Source organism: Corapipo altera, unplaced genomic scaffold (assembly GCF_003945725.1).
Source record: "Corapipo altera isolate COAL_440 unplaced genomic scaffold, ASM394572v1 50, whole genome shotgun sequence".
NCBI classification, from domain to species: Eukaryota; Metazoa; Chordata; class Aves; order Passeriformes; family Pipridae; genus Corapipo; species Corapipo altera.
In genome coordinates this window covers 10107519-10133864 of record NW_020884889.1, presented here as the reverse complement: position 1 = coordinate 10133864, position 26346 = coordinate 10107519, and the positions used below count along the sequence as shown (strand labels likewise).

Sequence of the window (26346 nt, the reverse complement as noted above, 5' to 3'; positions counted from 1 at the left end):
GCATGTTTATAGCCCTGAGACACTCTCCTGCTCACTGAGGAGAAAAGGTTCTGAGGCCAGGCTCCCCTGGAGGCCTGATCAGCAACTGAATGAAAAAAATTTCCCCATCAATTTATACATGCATTAATATATATATTCACTTACCTATGTATGTATATGTCTGTTTAGTACATTAACACTTGCCAAGACAAATATTGGACACTTAGAAGATTGTATGGTGAACAAAGAGAGGTGGTTGTAGAGAAAAAATTCCCACTTCTATCGTGCCATCTGCAGGGAAGGTCTTATCTACGGGGCAAATTGTGAGGGACTGCAGAAATGCAGCCTATAAAGCAAGCTTGCCTGTCTTTTAACATGCAAATTAAAGTCATCCTCCAGTAGTCTGAGAGCGACCTCGGGATTTGCAGAGGCCATCTGAAAGCTGCTAAGCTTCTCAGTAATGGGGGCAAAAACATCTGGCCATGGATGAAGATCTCCCAGAAACATCCCATTCTTCTGGTCATAGCTGAATTGGGAGGCATTTTGTCATTTTTGTGCTTGGAGTCTGTTGGTGGTGTGTGTCCCTATAGTCTCTCTCAGAAAAGCTATTAAGGCTGTTGAAAACAGCAGAACCACATAAACACACTCCATTTTGATTTACGAAACTGTTATCTAAGTATTTGTGATAATTGTTTATAAATAAGCCCTACATTGTTGCAACAGTGGATGTTACAAATTTTCATAGGAACAATGCATACAGCACAGACTGATCACATTGTTCTTGGCATGCAATTAAAGCTGTCCACAAAAAGTGCCTGGATCTCCATTTCCTGCCTGGGAAGGGCTTGAGCTGGAATAAGTGAGAAAGAACATTTTATTTTTTTTCCTCTTCATTAAATTCACCATCCAACATTCTGTAGCAAATGCAACAGAAAGTAACTATTGCTGATTTTGTGGAGTTACAGTACAAAAAACTCACAAGTTAGAATTAACGGATTGTAAAATACACTAATTAGAAAAATGAAGAAAAAAAGAGGAAAACCAGCATTTCTGCTGATCACAAAGATAAGACAGCTTTCTTCAGTTCACACTGATGTTAAGGAAATTAAAATCATCCATGAGGTTTTGTACCTAATTTAACAAGAAGAGCAATACCATATTTCAATATGATCTGTGATATTTCAGTCTCCTATAGTATCTTGGTTTCTGTAGCATTCTGCTGTCTGCAGCAGAAAGAGGTTGATACCTTCTTAAGTGAAACTTTTCAAGCTAACCTGGTTCACTTTGATAGGAATAAATTTGGGGGTTCTCCTAAATGTAGCTGAGCAGCCTGACCTGAGGGAGCAATTACCTCTAGGAGAGGGAAAGTAACAACCAGTGGTATGTGCTGAGGGTATCTCATCTCTTCTAGCAGAAAGACTGGGATCTGTATGTCTGTAAAATTTCTTCAACTGGATGTATCAGGCCAAATGCCTATGGCTGAAGTTAGGTGAGATGAGTCACATCATTTGTCTTCATCACTCATGCGAAGAGTGACTAATTTCTCCTAACATCACTTGGGAACCAAGAGAAGTTAAGCACCCAAATAATTTGTAGCAGCTTTAGTGAACATTAAAGCAAACAAAAATAACCCAACACCAAAGACAAACAGTAGAAGTGCATGCAAGAAGCAAGTTGCTCCTAGGCTTTGTTTTCATGAGAACAGCTTCTCTGTTATATGATTTGTGTGTGGCAGGAGGATGGAATAATATTTTCAGGCAGGCTGATGCTGTGTTATTAGCAGTAGGTCAGAGGTTTGGGTTTGGTTCCACTCCAGAAATTTTTAATAGTGGATTGTAATTCAGTCCTGGATATAAAGACTGCCTGAGTCAATGATTATTGAAGCTATTTACTTTAATGATATATTGAGTGGATTTTTATATGAAAATATGGAGAAGGATTTTTTTTTTTTGCATTTATTTAGGGTTTTTTCATCCTAATTTTTAAAAAGTCACAATTCTGGGCTCACATTCTCTACTGCCTCCAGCATTTCGTTCCAGCCTGCCTGCAAGAGATGTCCCAGGCTGCCAGTGCAGCTGCTGGGACAATGCCTCCCTCCTTCCTTTCAGCCAAAGCAAATCCTTGCAATGCAAAATGTGCAGAGTTGGAAGGTTAAAGGTGAGAGTTGACTGTTGAAGAAGCTTAGCTGGCTGATCGAAATAAGCCATTACCTCCAGAAACAGAAGTGGAAGCATATGCATGTCTAAGTGAACAGACCAGAAGCATCCTGAGGATGTTCAATTCCCCCTGTGCCAAACCCTGTTAGTCCCTTTTCCCTCAGTCTCCCCCCTCCTACCACTTTATTCAAGTGGGAGTAGCTTGGTATGCAGCAGTGGATGTTGGGATTGCTGCTGTTACAGTATATGTGTGCTTTTTAAAAAATTTTTTGAGAAATTTGTAAAATCTCTAGTATTGCTAAATATAGTATTGACATATTTGATATATTACCCTTTAAACAGTTTAGCCAATAGAACATGCTCATTTCAAATGGAGATGAGCTGCCCTTAGCTGGGCACATGCTTTATGCAGAGGAGATCAATAGTATTTACTGAACTGCAAAAACTGGATAAATACATTCTTATGTGCTGGGACTGCCCCCTGGTACTGCTGCAGTCAAAATTAAAATGCACTGATTTCAGTGGGAACAAGTTCCAACCTTTGATAAACAGAAATAGGGACAAAGCCAAATCAGTTAGGTATTCTTCAAAGAACAAGTGTTATAAAGCGTAACACTTACTGTAAAGGGAAAAAAAGGTAATAATATTCGTGCCACAACTGTTCTATAGCAAGTGTAATATATTAATGCAAATACAGTATTTCCATTGGCCCATGTACCCACTTTATCTCACACATTCAAGAACTGCATATGCCTAATAATCTATGCTTTTAGTATGAGAGAAGCTGTGTATGGTCTGACTTTTTTCTTGCAGTTCATTTCACCTCTGCCACTATCTTATTACTTGTCTATCTAATTCCTATTGTGAAAAATGTGAGCAAAAGGGCTTTTGATTTCTGCATTCTGTTTAAAGAACTCTGTACCCTCTACCCTTTCCCTAGTCCAGGAAGGATTATCTTTGATATTTTTAATAGTATTCTTGTCAGGTAGATAGTGGTATTGTTAGTATTGATAGATATTGGTATTGATAGCATTGATGATAGTACTATTGACAGATAGTAGTATTATATATAGTAGTGTTGTTTAATCACTGATAATGTAAACAAATCCCATTTTCCCTTTGTGCTGTTAATGGCTGTATTGCATCTTTGCACCTGCCTGCATTTTAGAAGCCAATGAATAGTTTCTGTGTAGAAAGTGAAGTGTTGCACTTTGCAGAAGTACCTTTAGCAGTTTGAGGATATTTTATAAAGCATCCATGAGGTCTGAAGGAGAGAGCCCATCACGTGAGGGACTCTAACCACACTATCAGGTTTCATTTGTGGATGTTTTGCAAACCACCTCAAATCTCCAGGTTTCAGTGTACTCGCAGTTCCAGAGTATTTGTATTATTGTTTTATTTTTAATAATAATAGAAATACTCATACTGTTCTATGATTTTATATTCTCTCTATACATTCTCATAGAACAGAAAAACTTCAGTGTTCAGATGGAATCAACCAAAAGCATGCATTTAACAAGAATTCTCCCATTTGTCACAAGATTTGCTAAGGAGATAAACATGGAGGTGAGAAGAGCGAAGTGGACAGCCATGCCATTTGGAAATCTGCATTGCCTATTTAAACCATATTTGATCAGTGCTTATAAAATACAAACTGTCTGTACCTCAATACCTCTTCCCTGATCATACAGCAACTCCCAACCAGTGCTGTAGAATAAAACACAGCAATGGACTAGCAGCTAAAATTAGTAATTTTGAGAATTGCTTCACCATGCAGGTCCTTCCTGTAAGATTTTCAGATCTGTCTCCCTTGGAGGCAGGTCTGTAGCATGACTGTGGTTCTCCTGCTAAAAACTATGCAATATTAAAATAAAGGGACCCCTAACTGACCCACTCTCAGTCTTGGAATGCCCCATCACTCTTTCCCCTCCTTTCTCTCCCAAAGTAGATGTACGTCATATATTTCTAATGCTGAATACATTCAAATTGAAGACACCAGTTTTCTAGGGCTTTTTAGGAATTGCCTCTGCTCTGAAAGGAGTCGGATGACATGCTTAAGTGGCAAAGGTTCAGCTATTTTTGAGAGATGACACCAAGTCCTATAGAGAGGTGGATGTGAATACAATCAGGCAAAGAATAGGTGCATCAGCAAGATACACTGGTGCCAAACAAAGTTTCTGTCTGGCATCAGCGATGTGTGCTGCCCCCCAGGATCTGCACTCACTCAATGAACCTGAATTCATCTAGTTACTGGAAGACCCCTCTGATCAAATTTTGAAAACCACAAGCCATTACAGCTGCATGGGTAGATGAGAGGTTGAATGTGCATTACAATAAGATTTCCTGAGTGTTTAGATATTTCATAACAAAAGCAGCAAGTGTAACAAACCACATCAATCCATTCAACCACTCTTGCAGTTGAACCAATTAAAAACATCAGCAAGTCATCTGTGCACTAAAGTCCATAAAGGTTAGTGAGGTGAATTATGTCCTCCCTAAGGACCACCACGAATTAGAGGGAACTGGTCAGTCTTCACAAACAAGACACATCATAAGAATATTTTCTGTATGTCGGAGTTGGCATGGCAGCTTGGAGCTGAAAGCAGAGGCAGAAATAAGGGGTAAATAGTGTTAGTATTTATCATTGTGAATTTATTTATTGCTTTCCTAGGCCAATGCACACCTTTCAGATGAAGGTAGTATTAACTGAAGGAAGTATTCATCATCTCCTTTGTTTGACATAAGATATAAACCTGGTCTAAAAATTACTTAAAGGAAATTATTTTTCAGGATTATGTAAAAAAAATCTTGGTTTGGTTTTCATCAAGGTTGCAGTTGTGGCCACAAATAGCTAAGCAGAATACCATTTAATTGGGCTGTAACTGCAGCACATTATATTCCCCTTGCTCCAAAGCCGTGTCTCGGGCCACTCACTTCTGATTCAATCACACAGATCTACCTTATGATGGCTATTCAAAGATCAGATAAAGCAGTTAGCATGACTGTATTTTTTGAGTCTAAACTTCATGATTACAGTTTTCCTGAGAGAGTAATATTTTCTATGTAAAGCATTCTTTACAATGTATTGGAATTTAACTACAAAGATATACACCTTCATAAGTACAGGCTATTAAAACAATTTACTAGTATGTCAACAAGTACTGATATGTACATAAAACCAGAATAATTTGGTTTGTTTTAATGCACTGAGCCAATCCAGCAGTGTGCTGTCAAGTGCTATTGAGAAGCACTTTGCACTAACAGGATGACATGACTGGAATCACATTCACTGCACATCTTAGTTCTGTTGAATGATCCAGAGCTGAAATGAATGACTGACACTTTGTGAATAAAAGAATAAAGCAATTGTGCCATTCACACTGCACTAAGGGTGAAATTTTGCTTTCATTATATTGGGTGTTAAGATTCACTATATTAGAGTTCATTAAAGTAGGTGGGAGAATGGGACTCAGTGAATAATTAACAATAAATCATTTATCAGGGAAATCTACTTTTCCCTTCCTTTTGTAGAAAATCTGTAAGCAAATCACAGCTGCTTCAGAAGTGTTCCTTATTCAAACCTATTTCAAAAATAGGATATTTTTCCAATTCTTAGCAGTTTGGATTGATTGTAATTTCTCTTGCATTGATTAGCTACAGTTTGTCATGTAGGTACATGATTAGCTGTCTCCCTCCCAGTTGGATATGTTTGCCTACTTCTTGAGAGCAAACATCAGTGTGTACACATGCAAATGTAAATTTTTTCTTCACCAAAATCTCTTCAATGACACTTTGAAGGCTATTTGCCATGAATGCAGGTGCCAAAAAAAAAAATAGGTTCCTTGAATTTCTGTGAAATTGAAACAAAAAATCTGATGTACAAGTAAATCAGTTTGAAATAATGACAATATTTGCTGAGCATTTTTTACAATATTTCACTTTCTTTATTAAGTTGTATCTCTGCATATTCAAATTTGATAGAAATTAGACAAAGAAGAAAAATAGTCAAAAATAAGTGTGACATGCAAGATAAGCAACAGATAGCAAACATCTATATTACAGTGTGCAGTGCTTTTTTCAAAAGGCGTATTTTGAATACAGAGACTGTGACACTATTTTTTCCCAACACTTTTTTGTGTTTATGGCTCCACTGAAGTCATTTTGCCATTAAGTGTAGTGAGATCAGTATCTTACCCAAAACAATTGACCATTGTCCTTTCTAACAGCCCAGTGCACAGTGTTCTGCAAGCTTCCTCCTTCAAATGATAGGATCCCTCATGGCACATATTTAGCTTTCCTCTAGTAGTAAGTGCTTGGTATCTGGTTGAGATCAGTGGATTAAAAGCTTTACAGGAGTGCTGAGAATTATTATTATCTTAGTTATCACTATTTTTCAGAAGTATTTCCCAGGACTGCAGAGACTTTGAGCCTCTAGATTGCAGGGTCAGACAGTGCTGAGTGCCTGGCACTATAATAACAGGAGAATTCATTCCAATGGAAATGGCGGTTTCCTCCTACTAGTTTTGATAGCACTCAAGTAAAGCAAAGATGTCAGAGGATGCCTGTGGGAAGGGATCCATCTCTAATCAAAGGCCATCCAAAAAGTCAATCAGATTAATTTCTCGTTCATAGCTTATGGAGAAAAAGGTGCATTTGCAGTAAAATATAGATACTGAATCCAATTAGCAAAACAGCACATACCTTATACTTAAATATATATAAAGCCCTCTTTCAATGCCTTTTCAGAGCTCATGTTGCCGACAGTTATGCCTTAAGTCTTTCATGTGACAAACTTGCCTGCACACCTGGCGAGCAGCGAGCTCTGCTCTTCCACGGGGGTGGATTGGGTTACTGGGGGGGCAGTGCCAGGAAAGTCTCAGGAGGGGTGTCTGCATTATTTTTTGAGAAGAAAAGCTTCAAATGGAAAGTGTAACCCAATGCTTTCTAAATGTGGAGGCATGCTTAAAGAGCAGTGCTATTTGGTTTCTCCCTACTTGAGAGAAATTTAAATCCTCAGTAAATAAATCCTGCTCTTCAAGTACTGAACAAATGAAATCGCCCGGTCAAAATTTAGAGAAGCTCCTGCTGCACTTTCCAAAAGCAGGAGAGATGGGGAGAGAGTCAGACTCTCTAAGGGAGAGCTAAAGCTCAGCCTCTAGCACCACAGAGCTAACCTCTGTCCTCAGGTCAACTCAGTGGAGCCGGGATAGCCTGGGTGTAAGCTGAGAGCAGAGCCTCACCTTCCTGGAGGAAGATCACAGCCAAAGTGAATATGCTCCTCTGGTAGAAACAGCTACTTTCAGAATAAGAGTCTTCCTCCCTTTGAAGCCTACGGGTATGACAAGCATAGGCTTAGCAAAAACAGACAAGAGGAGAAAGAAGGGAAAACAGAAGATTACAGGAATTTTTTAAAAGCACCTAATATACGTGGAAAAATTCTTTCATGTTCTTGTGCAGTTGTGATCTCCAGGCACAGGTGTGAGCACAAACACGTTCCCCCGCAGTGGAGGTTGCCAGCATGGGAGAGGAACTAAAACTGTTCATGCTGATGGAATGCTCTTCGAAAACACATGGCTGGGCCATGCTCTTATAATATTTCTGCTTAAATATGGTCAGGTCTGTGGTCAGAGAAGTAGCAAGGATGTGGTAGGGCTCGCTCAGAGCTGGTCAGCCCTCTTTCAACAAACAGTTTGGTATAGGGTTTCTTTTTATACCTCTGAGAGATGTCAGTCAAGCAAAAGCAATCCCCATCCAGCAATTCAGCCGTGTTTGTTTGCTCTGATGAGTCGTTAGAGCAGAGGCTCAAACCTGCATCAGTGACACCTCAAACTTGTTGGACTGTATAATCCATCTCTCATTAAATTTAATAATATTTAATTATTCCTACAAATTGGAACAACTCGGAAGTGACAGAAAAGATCTCCTTTTGAGGTGGAAGATCCCAACCATGAAGTTACTGTCAGGCCTTCTCTTTACTCTTTTAGGAGACAAGACAAAAAAAAAAAAAAAGAAAAAAGAAAAGGCAAATATATAGTTCCTCCTCATATAGTAGAGGATCATTTGGAATCTCCCAAATGGCTGACAGAAAATCTTTTACACTGCCCATGTTTTAGGGAGCAGCACAAGTACATAGTTATAAGAAGCACAAGGAAGTGCTTCAGGTGCAGGGTATCCTGGAAAAACACAAGGTCCCATCTTGCAAAAACCATACTAACACATCTGCAATAAACTCAGCCTTGTGTGGAAGGCTCAGAAAATCGTTTCTATATTATTTGCTTCATCATTTAAGCTAAATAAGGGTTTAACTTTTTCACAATAAGATCTTTTCCCCCCATTCCATGCCCCATTTTACCTTCAATAGCAATTTTCTTTATTTTATCTGCTGTCACTGTTCAAGAAGAATGTAGTTGGGCATTAAAACCAGGAAATATGCAGATGTACATAACAGTGCTACAAGACACATACAAACTAAACCTATTCTATATCCTCTTATAGCCCTTAAAGACTATTGAAAGAGGGCCAAAAGAGGTCCCACAAGAGTAAGGGGCCTTTAGTGTATTCTTCATATTTTTCCCACAGATAATTTGGAAGAAATACAGTGTACTTTTGCATGCCCCTGAAGTAAAATTACAACCAGCTGATGAAACTATCTCAGCAGCAGTGAGAGTCAACTCAGAAAGGCAGGGTTTGTTGCCAAATAACACAGATTGTTTATAATGAATATAAACAATTACACTGCTGACCAGATTCCCAGTACACTTCCATCCACAGAATATACAAAATACTCCTCTGGCACTGATCTCTCAAATATTTGCTATATGTTGACCGCTTCCAGTGAATGAAATTCAGTGGAGATGACACAGAGGGAATTCCACATCACGCTGTTCCCATTCCCCAGTGTTTTTTGTTTCCATGTGCTTAATTTTGCCTTTCATATTATAATCCCACATAAGCAAAATGCTCCTTGATTCACCATGATCTCCCTCTAATACTTTGATCCCACACTGATTTTTCTTGTCTTCTCATGAAACAAGTTTAACATCAAGCACAGACAAGAAGACAAGTCCTTCAGTTTTTCTTCTTACCTCTTTCTCTGTCACATCTTGGTGCACACCTTGACAACATGACCTGTCTTTCCAGAGCTGAGACCATATGTAAATTGGTGGTAGTACAGAAGAAAGGCTTTCCACTGTAACATCCATCCAAGTGGACTGAGCCTGGACACTTCCAAGTATTTATCTGAAAGCAGAACCTTCCGAGGTTTCTAGTGGATTGTAAAATTGAAACCCTCCTATGGGAAAGTATTGAAGGAACAAAATTATCTACAACAAATGAGAAGAATCTTGCAAAGAAAACTCCCTTTTTATTGATAGAAATATATTACATTCAATGTTAACACAGGTAATTTGCAAAAAAGTTCCATAAATCATCATTTCAGTGGGTCATGAACTTCAAACTGTGCATTCAGCTCACCAGTTTCATTATAGCAGAGTAACCTTATTTCCATACAAAGAGATGTCATGGTGCTAATTCTAAAGTAGCAAAGTGTCCTTTTGTTTCAAAACTTATTGGTACTGTCACTGACAGGTACAGGGAAGAAAAAAAAAAAAAAAAAGGCGAAACAAAACAACCAAGAACAGTTGGCCTTTTCAATGTTGTCCACAGAGGGAAAGCTGAAGAATGATGAAGATGATGGCCCACTCACTGTAATTTTCTGTTGGAAAGGAATGTGTTTTGCTGGCAGAAGATAAGTTGCTTTAGTTATTACTGGAGTCAAAAGCTACCTCTATGTATACCAGTCTGGAGCACAATTTCTAGTAACTGCTTACAGATTTCAATACTGTAGTCCCACATCCCTTCCTTTTTTTTTCCCTCAGAAAGCTGCCTCTTGTCTCCACTATGTTTTTCTTGTAAGAAGCAAGAATTACTGTTACACATTTGATTTCCTCAAACCACTCCCACCAACTTTATCATGGGTGTTAGGAAGATATCTGATGGGCGAATTGTGGATTAAAGCTGCATGTGTCTTTCTAGAAAGCTGTACCTGTGATACTTCCCCCCTATCTTATTCCTGCTCCTCTCCTTGCCCATTTCCACCTGCCACCCCATTGGAATCAAACAGTCAGCAACAGGCCTGAAGTTCTGACCCTCATCTCAGCTAAGCAGTTTTCAGTTTTACTGAGTTCAGTTGTGCACTTATCAAAGCTCATGACATTGACTATCAAAAACAGGACTGGGCCTGTAATGCTGTGATTAAAGTTTCAGGTCCAAATACAAACTCTCTTTAAAACAATGAACTGTCATACAATATTAAGTGCCAACTGCTCTGTCAAGTTATTTTCTTAGGTCCCTATAAAACTGCAAGGCCTTGGGTATAGCAAATATGAAAAAACTAATGATAAAGTGTGATACATTTGAGTCTGGCCTTGAAAATGTGAAGTTACTGCAGCTGTGGGTGCCTTACACTAACTACATCCTGTTTATAAACAGCCAGCACAAAAATGTCACTTTTCTGATTTGAAGTCATTTGCTGTAGCCAAATATGCATTTCACGATAACAAAAGTGAACAGCCAGTTAGAACTCATTTCTCTCCCCTGCAAATAAACAGTAATCAGCTCGTCCATTGGTGGCAGTTGCTCAGTTTCTATGTGCAGTTCCTGCTCTGAATTTGCAGATCTCTCCACTCTCATTAGCTTCTGAAGTGCCTCTGCTCACCCTGCTTGTTGTAGCTGTTTCTGAACTGTTAGGGTGACAATACCACAACTTATCACCCTCTGCTGAAGACAAAGATAACTTTAAAATGTATATAAAACAAAAAAAAACATACCATGTCACAAATGAAATAAAGCTAACTGTTGAATTTTTTGACCTAGCAAAGGCTTTTCAACACTAAGAAAGAGTGGTAGGAAAACAGCTCTTGCAGATGAGTGGATCTGATCTGTAGGGACTGGATCAGGCAGTGTTTTTGTCCCATGCCAGTAAGCCTGGTGGAGTACATTTGCAGGGCTGGGTCTGAGTAAGGCACACCTCAGAAATGAAGTCCATTCAGTGTAGATGCACATGCTCTCGCTCTCGCTATAATAGTCTGCCTTCCCAGCACTGGCTGGTCCTATTTCTTCTATGTTGCTCTGGTTTATTTTTTAATAAAAGATAGATTAGCAGACTGCATTAAGTTCCAAATCTTAAGTTCCAAAAAATATATTTTTGTTATTAAGAAAAACCTGGATCAGCAACTCCTTGTAGGCTTATGTGCAAGCTGCATGAGCAGGTTTGTGAAGGGTGTGTACATGCTGATCTTGCAGAGATTTACATCTCTGTAACCCATCTCTCTCCTCCCCACCACAGTAGTCCCAGAAAAGTGGTTGTGAACCCACAATATTAGTTAACAAACCATTACTGTGGTTTGAGGCATCACTGCTTTACTTTTCCCAGTTACCAGTCCAGTATCAGAAATTTTCCCACACTTATTCAGCAGAATGGTCTCCAAGACTTCTCCCTGTTTTTCTGCTAGGCTTTTATGGCTTTAAAACTACATTATATTTAAACAGTTAAAGCAGGTGTTTAAGCTGTCTGCCTGATTTTACCCAGAGAGCAGAGGGAAGAGGCACATGATCTGTTCTGCAGAGTTATGGGGCAGCAGTGGTTGGCAGAGGGGCTGTAAAAAGCAGCTGGGCCTGGAAATGACCATCAACACGTGGGAGGGGATGTGTGTGCTCAGCCTGAGCCCCTGGTCCTGCACTGGTTCTGGCAGACTCCTGTGCCTGAGCAGAGCCCAGTGGCTGCCCAGGACAGGTTTGGAAGTCTTCTTGTGGTGTATCTTGTCACAGGACTGGAAACTCTGGTCTCAATCAGGAAAACTGCTCAGATCATTAATAATTCCAGTCTATGTCAGTGGGCCTTAAGTGCCTGTTTGACACTTAGACATCTGCAGATGGAAGGGAACATGTCCAGGGAATATAACTGAGCCACAGGACTTTGCACTGAAGCAGCCACCAAACACTCCATCCACTCCTTGGTGGGATACAGTGTCTGACAAGCAGGTGGTAACAAACAGCTTGAGGAAATTGCTGCATCTGCTTTGTTAAGTGAGCATGTGTCTGAGCCCTGAATCCATCTTTCAATCAAGCTTTTAATAGGAAATGTAATCCTGAAAATGATATTTCTGAATAGGACCGAGTAAGGAATAGATGGAAACATAGGTATGGTTTAGAGTGAAATCAAAACAAAAAATCAGGCAAAGTGCTGTTAAAAAGTCCCATGGTGCTGAAAGCAATCACAATACACTACTCAATTATGAAACTGTAAGCTGAAGTTTGAAACTGGCCAGTCTCCTTATCTGGTTTCACTTGCAAGGTTGAGTCCAGCTCAAAAGAAAATCAACAGTAAACCAAAGAAAAATCATAGGGAGACATGGATCCAATGTTTACACTGCCATCTCTTTCACAGGGCTATGACAAGAGAGAGACTAGAAAAATACGAACTGTAAAATACAATCTTATCTTGCTATTCCTCTCCTAAGATTGATGATCTATAAAAGCAATTAGCTAGAAATGTTTTTAAAACTTGTCAAATACATTATTTGACAAATATATTAATAAATCGTGTATCTAGTAACAAACTGCGTGAGCTCTGAAAACTACCTCATCATTTTAAAACAACTTGAAAATCTCATTTCATCCATTGATGAATCACCTGCCTGCATTAGCAATAAACTGGCACAAGCAAGACAGAGACATTTTTATCCTTCACATCATATGAAGTGCATTTCAGGACACTTACACTTGCTAAATTTAAGCAAAGGCAAAAAAAGGCACATGTGTGTTTGGAGACAGTGGATGCACACACATAGGTTTGGGGCAATTCTCTGCATCTGTGCAAGCTCCCATTCTGATTTCTCTCCAAGGATTCTCCTCTGCATAGAGAGTGGTGAAGGTCCACAGACACAGCTGAATCTCTCTCAAGTGATTCCCAGCTCACTTGCAGCTTCTGACTGGGGAAAAGACCCACTTAGTCCTTAAGGCACCAAAAAAAAAGAAATTATTATAGGTCAAACTCTACATTCTTATCAGCTACTTCAATCTTAAGCAGTCAGGTAGCTCCATGCAGACAGCTCATACAAAGGACCTGTGTCACCTCCACTAACTCAAATATATCTCCTTTAGGAAAGGGCCCTTCCTCTACCCACCCAAGTGGCACACACCGAGCCTGAGAAGCTCATTGCCTTCTCATTCCCCTTCCTCCCTCTGTCTGTCAGCCTTATCAACAGCTGAATTTGCTAAAAGAGGGGGGAAAATCCCATATTTATTCAACTGTTTGTGTATCAAAAGTGCTTGTCCTGCGTGGTTAACTGACAGTGGCCTCCAGACCTGGTGGGCACTTCATCTGTCAATTGTTTTTTGCCTTACACACTGCTCGAGACTACGCATTGTCCCTTAATTAGGTTGAAATTAAATAAACGGATCCAATCCAATTCTGCAAGGTTATGGATTCATATCTGTGTATTGGACTGTAGTAACTGGTTGCTTTGCACTGCCAGGGGATGTAAATTGTGTGCTTGGTTTGGTGCCTACGCAGTGTGTACTGAACTCCTGCATGCTCCTCAGGGAGCCCCCAAGCTGTGGCCCAACCCAGCTTCACCTGGGACTTCTCCAAAAGAAAAGTTAAACTCTCAGTTCCTTGCAGGCGAAAATATAGTCATTCACAATACATCTCTGAATCATGGTCAGTTCATGCTGCTCTATTATCCACTATCAGTGAACTAATTATACTTTCATGCTTCCTTTTTTGCCATATACTCGTTGACATTTGCAGATGAGATGGCTGGAAATATGATGTCTTGATGAGGGAAAAACAGTTCACAGGGATGCACTGGTTTTCACAAAAATTTCATCTGGAAAATATCTGGGTCTAATAAGAAGGGGAAGAGAGGAATTAAAAAAGAAGTCCTTTATTCGAAATTAAATATCCAAAAGCATGGCTTTTGGTGTAGAGGTAACTGGCAACCCACTACTAAAACTCAGAAGTTTCTGCAGAACAGAAATATTGCCTGCTGGATCATTTTCTCCATTTCACAGACTGAGAATGTCAGGTCTTAGCTGAAAAAGGAACTCAAGTCTTCCCATCTTCAAGTCAAGGTACATGCCCTTTTGCTTTCTGCTGAGCATTGTTCTGGTTCATCTCTGTTAATTTACAGGAAGCCATACCATATACAAATAGACAACTTGGCCTTGGAATTCATTTTTCAGATTTTGTTATTGCCTCATAAACACAGAGAAATTGTCATTAAAATACATCACCATAAAATTACTGAATCAATAGAAAAAAAACCCTACAGCACTGCAACACCAAATTCTACTTCAAGTACTATGCTTGAAATTCACTGTCTTTGCAGGGATCTAACAGCTTTGCCATATTCTTTCACTGATACGGGTAGTCCAAAAGAAGCAATCACACTTTCAGCAGAAGTTGATTTAATTTCCGTGGGACTGTGGGCTCCAGTCTAGTAGGACCATCTTAAGTCTTCTTATATGTAGCCAGCACTAACTGCTGTTCTTCCCTACTTTGCACCTTAGATAGACGTTTATGTCTGAGTAAAGTGGCTGTAATTTATATCTGAGCAAAGCAGGGCTCTTGATTTGGAAGCACTTTCCATGGGTGTAAATGACAAGCCCAAGGCAGCAGCAAATCCAGCCCAGGAGATACAGTTAGTCCATTCCAGGGAGCCAGGGAAATGAGACTTTGATTATTGTGATCTGTACTGGGTGGATGTTAAAGGCTGTGTGACACTTCGCAGGAGAGGAGAATGTTGTTTTTGCTGAGCCACACACAGTGCTTTGTTTCCCACACTTGGTGTGTGACCTGCAGCAGAAGCTGGGAGCCCTGCACTCAGCACAGGGGGAAGAGTTTCCACGAGGCTTCCTGCACCTCACTTCGTGAAGGGCTTTGGGAATCTCCCAGATGTGCAGACACAGAGGATGTTATGATGTGAGCATTGCGGTTCTCGGTAAATAAACTGTTGGGAAATGGCAGTACCCAATTAAATGGCAATAAAGATTTTGTTGTTTCAGTTTTATGCATGTTTTAAGACAAAATCTGTGATGAACTTCATTGTGTATGCTCGCACCAAAATGAAGAGGGTAGCATGGCATATAAATAAGTTTAGCATTAGACTGGTATCTTTTTCAAATTATGACTCACTAACAGAGTTTAACAGAAATTTGATTACAATTTTACTGCATGGAGGACTCTTTTGCATCTGTTTCACAGATATCTACCTTTTAAATTTTATTTAATTTGTATTGATCTTTCCTGCACTTTCATAAGCAGGCATCACACATCTGAGCACACACAAAAATGATTACTTAAGTGATGATTTAAAAATAATGGATGTACATTAGCACATGAATGATTAATTCCTTTTTGTGAGTACAAGCATCCAGGCTATGGCTGAGTAAAATATTGATGGTACAAAGGAAATGAGCTGTTTCTTAATTTAGTTTTGTTCTGGTAATGTGTAACTAATGTTGTTCCCTTCTAGCAGTATGCATTTAGTGACCCTTTTAAATTTTAATACCTAGTGATAACTAAACTAATAGTTTCATGGGATATATAAGACAGGATTTTGAAAATATGCAGATAGAGTTTACATGCATTAATTTGAGACTTCGTAACATAATTAATAAAAATAGGTGCTACAGAAGAACCTAGATAAAGTCTCCACACACAGGCTGGCATTTCACTAGAAAGTCAACACTTTTTTTGCACAAGACACATCAAAAGGTGGAGACTTTATTGTCACATTAGTCTCACAAGGCTGAGGCATATGAATCCCAGTTCATCAAGGCCTGATGCTCTTGTGAGCCAGTGAGAGTGTGGGGATTTGTGAGACAAGTACAAAATGAGAGCAGGACTGCTCTTACCACCTGGTACTTGGGCACATGTTCACACTAAATGTAGGGGGACCTGAGCACTGAGATTAACCCCTTACTGATCTCCTACAGCTCCAATCAGAGATACCTACATTGCAGTTTCTCACCATTTCCACAGCTGTTGAGGTGTTTCTGGAAGTTTTTGCCATGACTACAGCACCCTGAAGTGTTTTCCCACATATTTTCTGCTAAATGCCACAGTGGGAATAAAGGCACTGAAAGACAAGAACTGCTCACGTGGTCCTGCCCACACCTTCATTGCAGACCATGGCAGGCCGGGCTCACCCATCCCAAACTTAAACCTAGTGCCTGGTCAAACAGAGTACTTTGGGCTCAAAATCAAATAGAAACGTTTTAAATACCCCATAGATGTGTCTGGGCAGCAACACATGTAAGGACACAGGTTAAGGCAGAGCACAGCTACAGGCTCTGACATTCTCAGATGGGAATACAACCTTGTTACTCAGGTTGATAAACAGACTGAATTGCTGGCACTGCCTACCCCCTGCCCATCTGCTAGAATGGCACTTTGCCCACCGGCGTGGTGACATGCCAGGTTTCATTTGAAGTAGGTGTCTTCTAACAATGGGTTTAGAAAGCAGCCTGTTGAAGACAGCAACTGACACTTCTTTCTTCAATAGGCTATTTTTGGAGTGGGAACACTTGCTCGCAGCAAGTGCAAAGGGTCTAAATCAGTTTCTGCGAGTCAGCTGCAAAAAAAATCTCATTTGCTACAGTAACAGAAGGTTTGGGCTAAAAAGTAAAGCGATTGCTTCGATTTGCACTTTCTGGCCTCACATGGGTGTGTTTATTGTGGCTACTTAATCCCACTTTACCAAACTGCATGGCAATTTGCAGGTGAGAAAAGAAGGAAAAGGAACAGTGTATTGCTTTTGAGACAAGAAAGTGTACTGCTTTGTTTAATTTTAAATCATGATCCTTTGATATTTTCCACTGCTGCAATGGATATTATATGGTAATCCTGCCAGGACATTTTATATATGAGGAAGTGTTTAAGGGTTGGTTCCCCAGTATGACATTTGAAAACTACAGTTCACATTTTTTTCCTTTGACAACTGAGAGAAAAGAGGGATCTTCATGCAGTCCCAACAAAAATCAACAGGCTTTCTGTCATCAGGTCTGTTTGAAAGGGTTTTGAAGATCCTAGGGAAAACATAGACTTAGGCTCTGTCAAAAGTTCATGAAGAGATGTAGATCAGAGAACAAGTTAACACATGCAGTTCTCTCTGGTAACGTTCTAGATACAGGACACCTGAAACGTGGGCAGGGTGTAAAACCACACGGCTTTAAGAGCAGCCCAGATGGCCAGCAACCCCAGGAACACATGCTCACGTGCTACCCTGATCCTTCTAGGAATGATTTTGAATCTAAATTGTCGGCCTGACATCAGCACCATGACATTATTGATGGGCAGGAGTGACACGTGATCCACCTCGCAGAGACTTCCTCGCTCAGATCCCTCTTCTGACATGTCCAAAGCTCCTCTGGGCTTGAGTCCTGGCAATGGGATATGATGGGAGTCCAAGCCTGACCATGACCCTGTTCTCAAAATCACCTGTGACCTGGCTGAGCACTGGAAATTCTGCTTTCTCCCCCCTTTGCCTTTCCTGTCTTCCCCTGACTCCACTCCCTTCTTCACCTGGCAGTGCCAGGGCAGTGCAGGGGACTGCCCAGATGGCAGGGGCCCCAGTAAGCCTGTGCTTCACCCAGATGGGTCCCCCATCCCACACATGGAGAGTGTTTCTGTATGGTCTGACTGTATGAGGAGGTGGAAACCTTTCCATTCCTCTCTGGTTTAGTTCTGAACTCTCGGCCTAATGCACATACATGGCTAATAATGGCAGGGAAAGAAATGCCAGCTAGGCATTTTCCACCAGCATGTAAAGTACATATGCACAAAATAAACAATCATTGAGATTCTTCTGAACACAGGAAGTTATTCAGGCAGCATCTGAAGTACTCAGATAAAATACCCAAGTCTGAAAGAGCTTTTGATAAGAAAGCTGAGAATAACCTGTAGTTATCTTTGGCTACTGGACAGTAGAGACTTTATTATAAAATGATTTATTTGCTATAACACGGCTGCTAAAATCCTGGCACCTTGTCATGCAAGTAATTAAAAAAAAAAAAAGTCAAATCTATAAAAGGAGGTGGACAACTTTGACTGGAGCCACAAATACTGTTTCTTCCATTGCTTCCCAAATAGAGAACCACTTTTCATGCCCTCCTCTTACCCACAAAGACACAGAAAAGAGGAGATCAGTAGCTAACAGTGACAGCAGCTATGACTGCATCACTCCAAGCAGCAGAGGGAACAGAGTGCCTGCAGCAGTCCCTGTGATTTGCCAAGAAAGGAAATGTCATGGCTTACTCTTTTTTTTGAGCCACGTCAGATAATAGTGTTGGCATTCCTACCTGAGCCTGTTTTTCCAAGTCAAGCACCATCCAGGGTATTTAGTAATAGCTTCATTATTACTGGTTGCTGCTTTCTTGTATATTTTTGCAATGTTAATTTTTTGAGTATACGATGCAAATGGGAGATTTTGTGGGCTAGAATAGGTGCCATTGCTAATTTATACTGCCTTGGATCCAAAGTGCTTTCTACACTTTTGACCCCATACACCCCCCCTCTTCTAGACCAAGCCTCCTCCCTGACAGCTCCTTTGCATGACTGTTTCCTGCATGAGTTGTCACAGACAATGGTATTTCCCCAGACTCTGTGGAGCTTTGCATCACTCAAGATTAGTGGGCTGACATGCAGAGTCATACAAGCAGCTGGTACACTGTGATCAGGGAAACAATGTGGGGATGAAATGGGCCACCTATCTCATTGTCACCTACTGTCACCTCAAAGGTGAAAATATGTCATCTTTCATCCTCCAAAGAAAAACAGTAGGATGTGTCCCAGGATCAGTGGACATGGTGCCATTTCAAATGTTGGTGGGGGGAAGGAGTAGCAGTAACTCCAAAGGGTCAAACAACCTACACTTATTTTCACCTCTTAATTTTAATAATGTGGTATATAAAGAATAATAATTGTGTGTACTCACCTTCTGTAAGTGGAAATTTTCCTTCTGCACTAACGTGCAAAGCACAGAACAGAGAAAAGCAAACCTTCCATGGATGGTTCTGCTACAGCTACTCGATAGAAAGGATTTTGCAGCCCACAGCTAGCACACAAGGAGGAACACTGAGGTACACCAAAGACAGAAGTCATTTTTTTCAAACTTTAATGTTAAATAAGGCCATAAGTGTTGAAAATATAATTAAAGGTATCCACCTATGCCTCAAGAACAAAATATCCTAGGCTAGGAAGTAGATACTGAGATGTCAAGGGGCATACACTAAACAGAAACTCAAGGTAATATGCCAAAGGCAGCAACTCCTGTCATTACTGTTTGTGTGTGGGCTATGAACTTTCTGTGTGTGTCACCGAGGCAAAAGTAAATAGTTTGATCATCTTTCTTCAAACCCAGGATGAGAGTCTACCCTCTTGCTGGACAGGAATGCCATGTGGTAAAAGGCTTTATTTCAGAATTCAAGCAGATACAAAATTACAAGCAGGTTGTTTATCTTTCTATTCTTAGTAATTACTGGTATTAACTATTTTCTAAGCACCCTCCCTACATCAGCCGTGAATAATGTCTGTCTGATCCTTTACAACTGTTTCACTGTCGCCCAAATGAGGCAGGTTTTTGGCTCCTGAGTCGGTGTTAGGCTGGACAGCTGCTCAGCTGTGGCAGCCGAAGGAGCTACCTCAGGCTTGCCCAAGGGAGATTCAGACTGTACTAAGTTACATTCTTAGAGACTTATTTAAGGCCTTAATCCATGGAGTTATATTTGGTGGGACAGTGAAGGAGGAAGGTCTGTGTGTGTCTATGGATGTGTCTGAGTCTGTACAAGCACACATTAATTGCTTGTTTTTTGTAATACTAAAAACCTCCAAGATTATAAAATGTCATCAGCTGCTACCCGTGGACTCACCTTTGTGTAGGATGTGATTGTTTGTGTACGAAGTCAAGCTGATTCACGTCGGATTTTACGGACTCTGGAATGAATAACATGATACAAATCTATAGATAAACTAATCTGCTGGTATTTATAACCAGTGAGCAATTGCCTCACCCCTTTGCAAGTTTTGAGATGTGACAGTTACAGTAAAAACGAGCTTTACTGTAGCTCTGAGCTGCTTGAGAACAGGTATGATTGGTTAAGTTTCTAAGGGAGTATTTGATTTACCTTAAAGAAAACATCAGTTATGTCTTTGGTCATTCTTACTGATAGGGAGTATTTTTTCTTCTTGGCCAAGACATAAAACACTTAAAATTCTGAGCCCAGTGAAATAAATAAAAAGATAAAATCATCTGTTCTCATCTTACATTATCTTGTAATTTACACATAAATAACAGTGAAATAATAGAATGTTTTCAGGCCTGTTCCTGTTCTGAAGGTCAGTGGGTCTCCACAGGACAACGGGGACTCATCACACAGAATCAATTACAGGATTAGGTAATCCGCTAAAATGGGACTGAAAAGTGATTTTGTGTAACAGAAGTTGCTATATATAATATATAAATAGATAACATTAAGTGTCTTGTCATCTGGTGATTATATGCCATGAACAGAAATTTGTTGCTAATACATCTTTTCATCTGTCTGTGCCTGGAAAAGGCAGCACATTCTACTACTAGTGAGGAAAAGTGGAGGTAAACACTGTGGATGGTGAATCTGTGCTGAGTACAGCTGTATGACAAATGAAATTCTGGAAATTAAAATTGTAGCCTGTGAGGAAGATCACCTATTAATCTTGGAAGTGTGCCATTAAATCTAATTACAGTAGTTTGTTGATATTACCTTAGATGTTTTAAATAAATTCCCCATCAAAAGATGGGTGCTGTAATATACCTAAATGAAAAGCTAATCATTGTACAGAAAAATGGAGTTTTCTGGCTTTCAATCATTCCTGGGGACATTTAAAGGGCTGAAGGGAGTTTGCAACACTTACCACTCTACACCTGGCCCCAGAGGGGACCATGACAATGCCTTAAGCTTGGTTTTTCTGTTCCCAGCTCTCTGCCCTGTACAATTATCCCTCTCTGGGATTTTTTTGGGTTTTTTTTACAATACTATCCTTTTGCAAGGATCAGGAAATAGTCATGTTTGGCTATTGCAATGATCTTTGCAGGAAAGTACCATGGCAAGAACTGTTGCCCTGAAAGAGTCAGTTTTACAAAGTTAAGCCTGATGGGGAGCTTACAGGCAGGAAAGACCAGTTTTACAAGACTGTGCCCAGTTACGTTTATTGCTTGAATCCCTTTTATTAGCTTTGTCATACAGTCATCCAGATTTCACTCTTAAGCACATTTCAAGCAGTAAAACACACAGGACAACACATTAAAAGCATTGTGTCTCTGTCTCTCCCATCTTTGCTGACATGGGTTTTCTCTGCCAGCCCCACAGCCTCAGCAGAGGAGGAATTTCTGGCTTTCCACTGCCTCAGGTTCATCTGCACAGGATCCTACATGATCCTCTCTGGCTGACCCATGCAGCATACTGCCAAAGCTTAGAAAAAATTATTTGTTTTACTATTATTTTTATTCATTACTGGCACATCTCTTCTACCTCCCCAAAGGTAGTTAGGGGAATTGGAAAACCAACATTTCAGCCGGACTTTTGCCTAAGTAAGACTTGAGAGCAGCTATTAGATTTATCATTAAATATTCAATACAGAAATAGTGTTCTGTATGCTTCTCGAGGCAAACTGGTGTCAGATGATCATGGGTGGTCATGAATGACACTGTGGACTCATTTCTTACACCAGCCAAAAAGATAAATGACAAGAGTGAAAGCATATGCACAAGGTGATCCTATACAGAGACAGGATAAAGTTGCCAAGTTTGGGTGCACAGCCCATCACCGTTAGCAGAAAATTATCACTACACCTTCAAGTGACAGGCATACAACCTGGGATTTCTACACATCCCTCTAACTGAGGAGGCAGATTAGAAGAATATAAAAAAGAGAGCACGGTGATGTTGTTAATGGTTGAACTCAATTATCTTAAAGGTCTTTTCCAACCTAAATGATTCTATGTTAATTTTTGACAGTCCTAAATGCTTTAAACACAACTCTCAACACAATACCCAAGAAGATGCTATGAGAAAGTGTTGGAACTGTTTTGTGTCCTCCTATATTTTACAAAATGGTAATTGCCTAAAAGCACCTCCTATAATCTTCTGACAACTGACAAGTGTGAAAAGGAGGGTTTCCCATCCTTTGGAAAATATGAAAAAATTATCTTCTTTCCTGTAAACATTATAAAGAACTACGTTCATGTGATACTTGAATTGGATACTATTTATAAGGATAAATGTGCAATGTCTTTTCTTAAACTTCCCACTCTTTATACAATACTTGAGTTATAACCAATTATTTGCCTGTATCAACACAGCACAGGCTTATTACATTGGCAGTTTGCTATTTTTAGCCTGTTGGTGTAAATCATGAGCAAGGATGTTCTGAAATGTCTCACTTCTGACTTGTGTTGATACTGCTACAAGCTCAGGACTTGAAAAAGGAAAATAGCTTTTTTGCTTTGCCAGCCAAACACTGGGATTTTTACCTATATTCCCCCAGGCAAAAAGGTTTAGGGTGATTGAACAGGGACAGGATTTAAATGCAGGCAGACTAAAGACCCATCTTGGGATCTAAACCATGGGGAGTGGAGGTGAATAAGTGGCTACAAATAGGGCAATAGCTACAGTAAGGGTTCATGAAAACTGGATGCTAAAGCCAGGAATGGTTGGCATCCTAACAGAGGTGGGCATTAGAAAACACCTAATTCTGCTTTGTGCAGGCTAAAGGTGGAGTACCATAATGAACTATCAGTTTCAGCTGATGCGGCTTTAACCCTGTTCTGGTGATGAGCTGTGAAGCATTATAGCTTGATCTTCCTATTTTCTACATTTATGTTCTTAAAAATCCAAATGAGAGAATTCTGCACCAATCGATAGAGATAAAAAGCTTGTTTTTCTTGGAAATTGTTCTACATTTATTCACCTATTACACATGCCTGCCCTGCCCAGATATTGAGAATGGCCCCCAGATATTGAGAAGACATGAAAGCACATAAAACCAGAGCTGTATAAAAATAACTTTTCTAGGTTGTTAATAGAAACTAATATTATCAGACAGACTAATGTTTACCCCTGCTATGGGAGCATTACTCATTGAATAGCACCTTAAATTGTCCAACTAATTTTATGCACTCATAATAAATAAATTCTATTCTCTTTTATTATCAGACTTAATTACAGGCAAGGTAAGTCATAACATCCGCACTTTGCAATTTAGATTTAAAGACAATGAATATAAAAAATGCTTGTCTACTTCATCAGAAATTATGTATTGATCCATATTACATTGCCAATTCCTCTATACAATGCCATGCAATAGGCAGATGTCTGTACGCACTGGCAAAATGTGGTGATTTTTGGAAGAAAAAAAAGGGAAGGGAGAGAGAAAATATTTAGCTAAAACAAAACTACTCTTAGGATATAACATCATCACTTCTTGGCACTGCTGTGACTTGACCATCCTTCTGTAACTGACGTTTGCTGTTTTTATTGGAAATGACACAGCTTAAATGAAAATGTCCTCAAAATATAAGTTTCCTTGTGTTAGCATGCTGAGTCACTGATTCAGCTCTGGCTCAGGCAGGAGGAAAGCATCAATGCCATTTTCCTTGGCACTTGGTATTTCCTAGGGATGCGCCATTTGAGCAAACTTTCCTGTGTGACCATGCTCTGAAGGTGATTTTCTGAACTTACAAACTGCCCTGCACTGTGTGCACTTGCACTTCCTTACCAAATCACCGTGTGGCTGAAGAGGTGATTTTAATTAACACACCTGCTTGCTGAAAGCAGCTCAGCCTTGGTTATAAACCCAATGGAGGCATTCAAGCACAAAGAAATGTCTGGTTTAAACACATATTAGTTTAGTATTATCCATATATTAATGAATCAAGGACTCAAGATGGTGTTCTAACAGATGGCGGTTCTATTATCAGTATGTAAATTTTTAATATTTTGCTTACATTTTCAAATTCATGAACAAGTGTTGCTTAAGTCTGTAAAACACTTAGAGGGTGAAAAGTCCTTTAGACTGTAGGAATAATCCATATGCTAAACCCATGAGATAGGGTGGGTAAGTGCTCTCATTACCACCTGGAGCACAGGGACAGTCTGGTTGGAGCCAGAGCTGGTCCCGGGGCATTCCTGGCTCTTGGGCTGACACTCAGCCCATTTTATTGTGCCTCTGTACTTTCAGATTCTGCTGATTTCTTTTACAAATCAATCATTCTAGGGATAATTAACATTTGAAAGCCAGGTTTCTTTTAATTCCTTTAGTATATTTGTGACAAGAAAGTGTTGGCAGGATCCAAAGGTTAAGAGTTACAATGAAGAACAAGTTTTAGGATAAATGAAAGTTAAGGCCTAAAATAGCCTGACAATACCCCATTAATCTGCACACTATTGACACAATAGTGGTCTGTTGTGTCAATGAAGATTTAAGAAGCTTTGCAGCACATGTTACTGATAGTTTATCATATCAATAGGAGCTGCATATATTTGTGTTTAAAAACCTGTGGCTGTGTAATTCCCTGACTGCACACATATTGTAAGTGCACATACTTTAAATCCTTATATAAAGTGGTTTCTAGCCATGCAGCAAATTTTGAAATGATAATAAACTACCGTATTTAACTGTAGACACAAGATATTAGTCTTGGCTATACCGAAATCCTCTAAAATGCTGTACTTCAAACTGAAACTCTTTGCCCTACAGGAATGTGATCCGATGCTCAACATTGTGTCACCTGCCTAATTGAAGCAGAAGGAGATTTAAACCATATTAGTCTCTCATCTTGATATATGGAAGCCTTGAGACAGCTTGTGGCTGGGAGGTAGAGCAGGGAAGAAAGGTCCCTTCCCACAAGCCGCCCTTCTCAGAGCAGAGAGGAGTGTGCAGCCACAGCCCAAGCAGATGCCACAGGCTGTGCATCCAATGCCCCCCGCTGTAGGGATAACCGAGCAACATTGCAGAGTAATTTCTACGTGGCAGTCACAAAAGGGATCTATCGAATGAAAATATGAGTGGCTCTTCTAGTACTGCCGTTTTTCTGGCTGGCACTACCATCAGGCGTTTCAAAAGCCAAGAAGCAAATCCCACATTTGTAATGCCCTGGTGTGGGTAACTTGCACCAAGGTACCCCTCTGTACCCCTGATAAATCCTCACAACAGTGGGTTTGCTCCAAGGGTTTGACTTCCAGTGCAAAGGCCACGGAGCTATTCTGTGAAACGGATCCTTCTGTTTGAAGCACTTTCAGCTTTTTTTGTCCTCAGGTTGCAATTTGATTCCTAACCAAGCGAGTAGTCTCTATCACAGCATTTTCGTGCACTGTGCAAATTTTGATGCTTTTCAGATTAGGGCTGTTCACGAGAAAGGGGAAATAATGTCCTTACACCTTTAACCAGGCAGCAGCTCCTGGGGTGCCACATCGCCGTGCTCTGCAAGGAAGCCCATAATGATCTCGCCTTTAGCCTGTCACCACTAGGAAACATCAGAGTGAGACAGCCAAGGGGCCGAGTTGCCAAAAACGTCCTATTCCCATGGCTGGGAGATTTTGTTGGCACAATCTCTAAAGAGAATTTACTATGGGCCAAATCCTGGCGCCCTTGCTTAGATGAATCAGTTCTCAAGAAGAAACGCTCCCACTGCGAGTGGTGTGTGTGCACAAAAACCTGCCAGATCAGCCCAAAATAGTGCTTGAGAGTATCAAGTGTATGTCTTCCAGAAGGGCAGGAAAGCTGTGGGGAGCAACCGGCCCAAGGATTTGCCATGGAGGCAGTGCACAGCTAAGGGGCAGAAATTTGGGAACTGCATGTGAACAAAGAAGATATTCCACAGCAAAAATCTCTAAATTATTTTTACTCAGTATTTTACTTATTTCCCATAAAACAAACACAGATGATACGGTTTGGCGAGTAATCCTTTATTACTCCTTGCAGGGGCATCCAAAATATTCCATGGCACTTTAAGCCTTAATTAATTTATCTTTCATGTGAAGAAAAAATGAATTAGTGACAGCTATTTCCTGGACTTCATTTCTGGGATTAAACCCTTTGTTTCTGGAATATCTGAGGGGATTTTGGACAGGCATTTAAAAAGATGTCATTTCAAGGACATCCCCCCCCCCCC

At 40.2% G+C, this 26346-nt stretch overlaps 1 protein-coding gene across 8 annotated transcripts in view; it reads left to right on the top strand.

Annotated features, from left to right (window-relative positions):
• The window catches only part of SEMA6D (semaphorin 6D), a 216454-nt gene that overhangs the window by 159007 nt on the left and 31101 nt on the right, over positions 1 to 26346 (top strand). The gene's annotated exons all lie outside the window — the stretch shown is intronic.